Here is a 7,067-nt window from a genome sequence, read left to right on the forward strand (position 1 = left end):
GAAACCTGGTTATTTCATGAAGGATTGTCCTCAAAACAAGCAGGACAGTTATGACAGGACTGCAAAGAGGAACCAGGTCCCCTACAGGAGTTTCAGAAGAAAAGAGGCCGCTGATGAGATTGTGAAGCAAGCACTTGCAGCCTGGGGAGACTCCTCAAGTGAGTAAGGATGAAAATGATAAAGGGGACTAGTCAATGATGGCAATTGATGATGGAGCAACTGAGCATAAGCCAGATCTTTCAGTCACGGCTAAATCTGACACAGATGATGTTGATAATGAGAACAAAGAGGTAAATTTCTTCAATATAAAGAAAAACCTGAGAGATTACTCTAAGAAAAAACTCATATCATTGTCAGGTGTGTTAATTAATGCTTATCATGCTCTAGTTGCTGAGAGAAAGAAGTTAAATCTTGCTCTTGATGAAATACAACTGGATAAGGAGGACCTGTGTATGATAATAAAAGAAATGGACAAACATGTGTTTAAGACAAACCAACAGAATATCTTGTTGGAATGTCAGTGAGAAAAGAGATGGAAACCTCCTCCTAAAGAAGAGGAGTAGCAAGTGAGACTTCCTTAGAGCTTGAAGTTGAACTAAAGAAAGCAAAGTCAACTCTTACTGCTGATATTGAGAAGAACGAACTGCTAAGAAAATATCTGAAAAGGGCTAAGTTTGACCTTGACAAAACTCTCAAGTGGACCTGGTCTTGACGCAATCTCCTCCAGAAATGAGAAAAATGGAAATTGTAGAAGAGGACTTAGCTGTGAGAAGGAGAAGATGCCCTATGATCTCCACAGCAAACATGTTCCTACAACTAAAGAGCATCCATTTCCTCTTTGCGGGTAAACAAGTCATCACCAAGAGTCCTACAAGATAAAGGCTGACGTTGTTCGAAAGAATAGGAGTGTTGTCAAGAAGGAAACTAAAGTGAAAGGAGCAGATCCTTAAAAGAAAGGGAATTTGAAGAAGAGAAGGAATGTCCTACCTGTATAGGTTAAAAGGAGTCTGATTCAGCCCTTCTATAACAACAAAGGACCCAAGCTGGTTTGGGTTCCCAAATCTAATCACTAGCGTTGCTTAACAAGGTGGGAGAAAGAAGCAGCCAAGCATAAACTGATGAATTGTGATAGCTCCAAGGTGCAACTATGGTTAAGAAGTCTACCCTCAAAGAGCTTATAGCAGGATGTGTGTGGTGTGATGTTAAAGGAAGGATCTCTGATGAACAATGCTGCAGATAGCTATCACTCAAAATAGCTACAATAAGTGAAAGGGTACACTGATGATAAGTGTTTTTGGCTGTATATAACTCACTTCTGTACCATTACAGGTATATATGCATGTAAGGATCAGGAGAATTCAAGCGTAAGTTCTATATAGTTCACAGTGATGGCCTGATACTTCAAAAAAAAAAATATCAGAGGCCAGGTCTCTATATCTCTGGTCAATAATTCTTTCAGTACTCATAAATGTATTTGAACTGCAAAAACTTCCAGATATGTCATGTGTGTTTGTGCCAAATCGTCACTTCCTTCTTGAACAAATCAGTTGTTCCCTCTTACACCTATCCTAAAGTGCCACCTCTGCCTCTTTAAAAGACATTTCTCCTCATCTTTCTCTCTCTTCACTTTCCCAAATCTTTGAACTTCAGGACTTCATTTATACGTCTCTCTCGTACAATACTCACCTAAACTCTTCACATTTCTGTCCTGTCACTAAGTGCTTATCAAACATCATCAATCCTCATCAAGCCGAGCAAATGGAGTCCAAATCATCACCCTCAAGGAACTTAACTTCCTCTGATCATGGCATAAATGAAGCAACTTTATCCTTCCCTCTACCAGTTACTTCAAAACCCAACAAGCGTAGAACGACTAGGAAATTTGTATCCTTGTCGGCTATCTTTAGTTAAAAGAAAACATATGATCATATGGGTGGCAGGAATGGGAAATCAGTGAAAATAAAAGGGGGAAACTGTGATGCAGGAATGCAATGGGCTGAGAAAAGGAAATTGAAGTCACTTGGTAGTGATTTAACTGGATTCGATGACTCAAGCTCTCGTTGTACCACCGAAATGCCAAGTGTTGAGGACTCTAAAGATGAAGAGAAGACACCTTTGATACGAAAAAATTCAAAGAAAGAAATGGTGAGTGAAAATAAGCTTTTGCTTGACCCAAAGTTAGAAGGTGATCTGAGTGAAAATGTGGGTCTTCAAAGCCAAGAAGTGAAGATATGGGAGGAAACCTGTGCCCTATCATTACTCAAGAAATGAAAGATGAGTACAAGTGAGAGACCAGGTTCCTCCAAGAGAAGAAGTAGTGAAGTAGAAGGAAGAAAAAATAAATAAAACCTACAAAAATAAAAGGTTCTCTTTGGAAGAGTCTTTGATGTCAATCTGAAAGAGGAGCCTGGCATGAAAGATTTGTTGGAAATGATGGAGTTCCAGGAGTGGAGCCATCTCTTTACTCAACCACTACCATCTGTATATGAAGACGAAGTGGTTGAATTCTATGAGAATTTGCTCTGTATAAAAGATAATGCTCTGGCCCTAACAGTGAATTTATCAGAGTTTATGCTTACTGAGTCAAGACTTGGGAAAATCTTGGGAGTAAAGACAGTGGGACTGAGAGCAGTAGCAGACAAGGGATCTCCACATTTCAAAAAGGTCATCATCAAAGTTGCAAAGTCAGGAGCAAAAGCTAGTCTCTGTAAGAATGAGCTTAAGCCTGAGCATCAACTAGTCTTCGAGTTTGTCAGCAAAGTGCTTTTGCCAAGGATGGAGGGACAAACTACCGTCACGGTCACAGACCTGGTTCTGATGGAAGCCTCAATATCTTTTGAACTAATCAACTTACCTGGCATCATGATAGAGAGAATGAGTAAGGTGGCACAAATCGTGCAAGGAGGGCCTGGTCTCCCTTATGGATTTTTCTTAACGAAAGTCCTTACGCACTTTAGTGTAAGAACTGGTAGAGCCTCTTTGGGAACTAAGGACCATGTGTTCTCTCTGGCCACCTAGAAGGAGTGTGAGTTTTTTCCACAGGGACCCGGTGCTGATAGTCCATACACCCTTTCAATTCTAATTGAAGCCCAAGAAGCGGCAAATACAGAGCTTAAACAGCTTAGGGAGGAAAATGCCCTTCTAAAAGCCCAACTGGCTGAACGACTAAAAGAACCAGGTTCAGGTTCAGGTCCAAAAGCAAAAGAAGAAATAGAGAAGCTACGAGCAAAGAGGGATCAGTTGAAAACTTAAGTGGATGCACTCAGAGGTGAGATGATGAAGGATCGCCAAGCCCATAGAAATTGACCTATACTTGTTCAGCCCCTTCAAGTCTCCACACTGTCTAGAAAATCCTTCCTAGCCCCCCTATCCATTTACATAAATTTGACGTCACCTTTTCTTGAATTTTGGCAGATTTGCAGCTTAACTATCATTTATGTATACTGAATTGATTACTACTTGCATTTATGCTGATCTATCTATTGCATATTCTTTGTGTTCTTATGCATTATTGCTAGCTTGCTTTCCTCTATCTTACTCATGATTATGTTGCCCCTGTAGCTCTGAGTTAGTTTATCTACACTTATTGTTGGCTATGCTTTAATCTTTTTGATGATGCTAAAAGGGGGGAAGATATAATTGTGTAGTGATAAAGTGAACAGAACAGAACATGCGGTGATTAAGGGGAACAAGTGGGAAGCTGGTTCTCAAAGGCAACATAGGGAAGAACTAGAAGATTGATACGTGATGATATTGTGGCAATTGTTTTCTTCCAATTGTAAATAGTATTATGTTGCTAACATGTTGCAAGTACCTTGACAATGATAGTCTGCTTCGCAGGGGGAACAAGTGGGAAGCTGGTTCTTAGGGGGAACATAGTCTACGAGTTTGTCATCATCAAAAAGGGATAAATTGATAGTTCCAAGTGCATTCATATTTTGATGATTTTCAAACTGTTTCAAAACCAAATAGAAACCTGGTCTGTAATCTGCTCTCTGTACACCTTGCACCTTCAGTAGAGAACAACTGTAAAGTCGAGCCACTTACTGCACATAAGTACAGCTGTGAGTTGGCCCATGCTTTAGGTCAAGTGAATGAGTGGTCTCTATCCATCCCACACGCTCCCACTATATATACAACATGATGGCAACATATTAAGCAGACTTGAAAGGCTAATCTAAATTGTACAAAGCTGCCCACACAAGTTCTCAAGATCTCTCAAGAACAAAGTCACCTACAAGTTGAAAAACCTGATCCAGACACAATATTTAGTCTAAGTTCTTTATATTATTGTGAGTCTTTGTTCTTTTGTGCTTAAATTGTAAACCTACTCTTCTCTTTAAAGAAATCTATTTGTAGGTAGATCAAAAGTCTTATAGGGTGCTTGTTGGAAGTGTGTTTCCTCAAGATGTTGTACATTAGGCTAGGATTAGTCCAAGTGTATTAGTGTCCTTAGCTAGAGTTAGCGAAGTGGAGTTGCTTGCAATCAGAGTATTGAAAGGGTCGAGAGATTATGGGAGCTAGTTCCTAGGTTACATAAGCGTTATTGTAAGGGTGAGGGATTATGGGAGTTAGTTCCTAGCTTACGATAGAGTTGGAACCTGAAGTTGCTCGTGTAATGGAATTGAAATCTTACTGGGGTAGATCGTGGTTTTTAATCCTACGAGCAAGGAGTTTTCCATGGTAACATCCTGTGTCCTTCACATTCTACATTGCATAAGGGAACCGGTACACAACCAGGTCCCTCCATACTGTGTTTGGTGGACGCATAGCTTGCATCACTAAAGGACCCTCTGAAGCAACCAACCGAGCTAAACTGTCCGTACTCACTGCCTTTCTGCTCAATGCATCAACTACCATACTAGTTTTACCCGGATGGTAAAGAATAGTGATATCATAATCCTTCAGTAGCTCCATCCACCTATCTTTGCCTTGAATTGAGATCCCTCTGACAAAACACGTCTTTGAAGGTTGCGATGATCAGTAAATACCTTACAATGGACCCCATATAGATAATGCCTCAAAATCTTCAAAGCTAAGACTACCACTGCGAACTCTAAGTCATGAGTAGAGTAGTTCGTCTTATGGATCTTCAACTACCTAGAAGTATAGGCAATGACCTTGCCCTCTTACATCAACACGACACCCAAATAAACACGGGACGCATCACAATAAACTGAGAAATCCTTACCCTCCACGAGCAATGCCAAAATAGGGGTTGTAATTAACCAGGTCTTGAGTTTTTGGAAGCTCTCTTCACAAGCATCGGATCACTAGAAAGCAACCTCCTTCTGAGTCAATTTGGTCAGGTGATAAGTAATAGAAGCAAACCCTTTAACTAACCGACGGTAGTAACTAGCCAAACTCACGAAGCTTCGAATCTCAGTCACTGTAGTGGGCCTCGCCCAATCCCTAACGGCCTCAATCTTTTTGGTATCAACCATGATCCCGTCCTTTGACACCACTGTTGACACCTAATTTTTGACCTCTCACAATTTAGTTTAATTACCACGAGTCCTTGAATAATAAACAGAGTGAAGTATGTATTTTTTTAGAAGTCAAAATGATTTTATAAAATTATTCAGATAATATTTTACCATTATTATTTGGTAAAATAATTTCTATAATGTTATAAATCATTTGGAAATAAATTTGCAACAATTATGATATATTTTCTAAATATAATCAAGGAAATAGTTTAAAATAATTATTTATTTAATTGTTTGATTTATCAGAAATCAATTGGCAAATATTTTACCCTGTTTAGTTCAAGGAATCTGATTAATTAAATGCATTAATCATTTTACCCCTCAATTCTTAATTTGGAATTTTTCATAATTAATTGGGTATATAATTATGGTTAATTCCATAAATTGCTGATTATGAGACTAGTAGTGGCTATAATCGAAATAGCTAATTGTTAGGACAATTATGGCCTTAATTAAATAACCAAATTCATGGTTTAAGTTTAACTAAGGTCATTTTTTGCAAATTAGCTCTTAATTGGTCAATTGGTTATTATCAAGTCATAATTGAAATGTTTAATCAATAGACACTTTCAATATTTGGGCTATCTTTTAAAAAGGGTCATTTTTACCCTTCCATGTATACGCATGTATACACAAGTATATAAGTATTTATGTGTATATACATGTATACCGTGTATACAAGTGGGCTACCCTTCTTTACAAAAAAAAAAAAAAAAAAAAAAATGGCCAGGCCCCGTCTAAATACGGACTGACCCGGCCCACGAATGCGTTTAAGGGGGGAATACCCCTCATTCTCTTCAGGCTAAAGACCAAACGAAGCCTAAGAGTTTGAAGAGGGGTTTCCTCTCCAAACCCTAGTGCCGCCATGTCTCTCTCTCCCTTCTCTCTCCTCATCATCGATGCCGGATTTGGCAAAGATGAGGGTCCACCTGGGTTCTACAGTTGTGACGTTGGTCGAGAATGGAAAGAGCATTAAATGCTCTGTCATTTCTCATCTATGACCACCCAAAGTTCACCCCAAACACGGCATAGTTTCACTTTCTCTTTGATTTTTGCGAATCAACTGTCAAAAGCTCTGAAGATCCTTAATGATTTTTTGTTTGCATGTGTTTGAATATCGATTTTTCATTGGTTCTTCAAAAATCACTCGGGTTGACCTCGAGTAGGTCGAATCTGACCGTTAAATCGTTGGTGTGCTTGTTTCCTAGTCATTAGATATGGTGTTGAGAGAAGAAAATCTCAGATTTGCTATACGCCCACATCGTTTGTGGACTAGGGTTTGAAGATCTTGGGGTTTCTATATAAAGAACCCCAATTCTACCATTTGAAGGAGGAGAACATTGAAATATCACGAGATTCACACAAAGAAATCGGAACAGTTAAGTTTTTTTTGGCACTATCTACTAAAAAAAAAAACTTTAATCTTTCCTGAGTTAAGTTAAATTTTTAAATATTTTCTTTTTCTTTTGTTTGTGTGGTTTGAGCAATTTGGGTTTGAGGAGCAAAAGCATCTTTCAACTCCATTCTCGACGACGGGCTGCACTTCGAAAAGATAATCCCCTTTCTTTTAATTAATTT

Source organism: Lycium ferocissimum, chromosome 4 (genome assembly GCF_029784015.1).
Source record: "Lycium ferocissimum isolate CSIRO_LF1 chromosome 4, AGI_CSIRO_Lferr_CH_V1, whole genome shotgun sequence".
NCBI lineage: Eukaryota > Viridiplantae > Streptophyta > Magnoliopsida > Solanales > Solanaceae > Lycium > Lycium ferocissimum.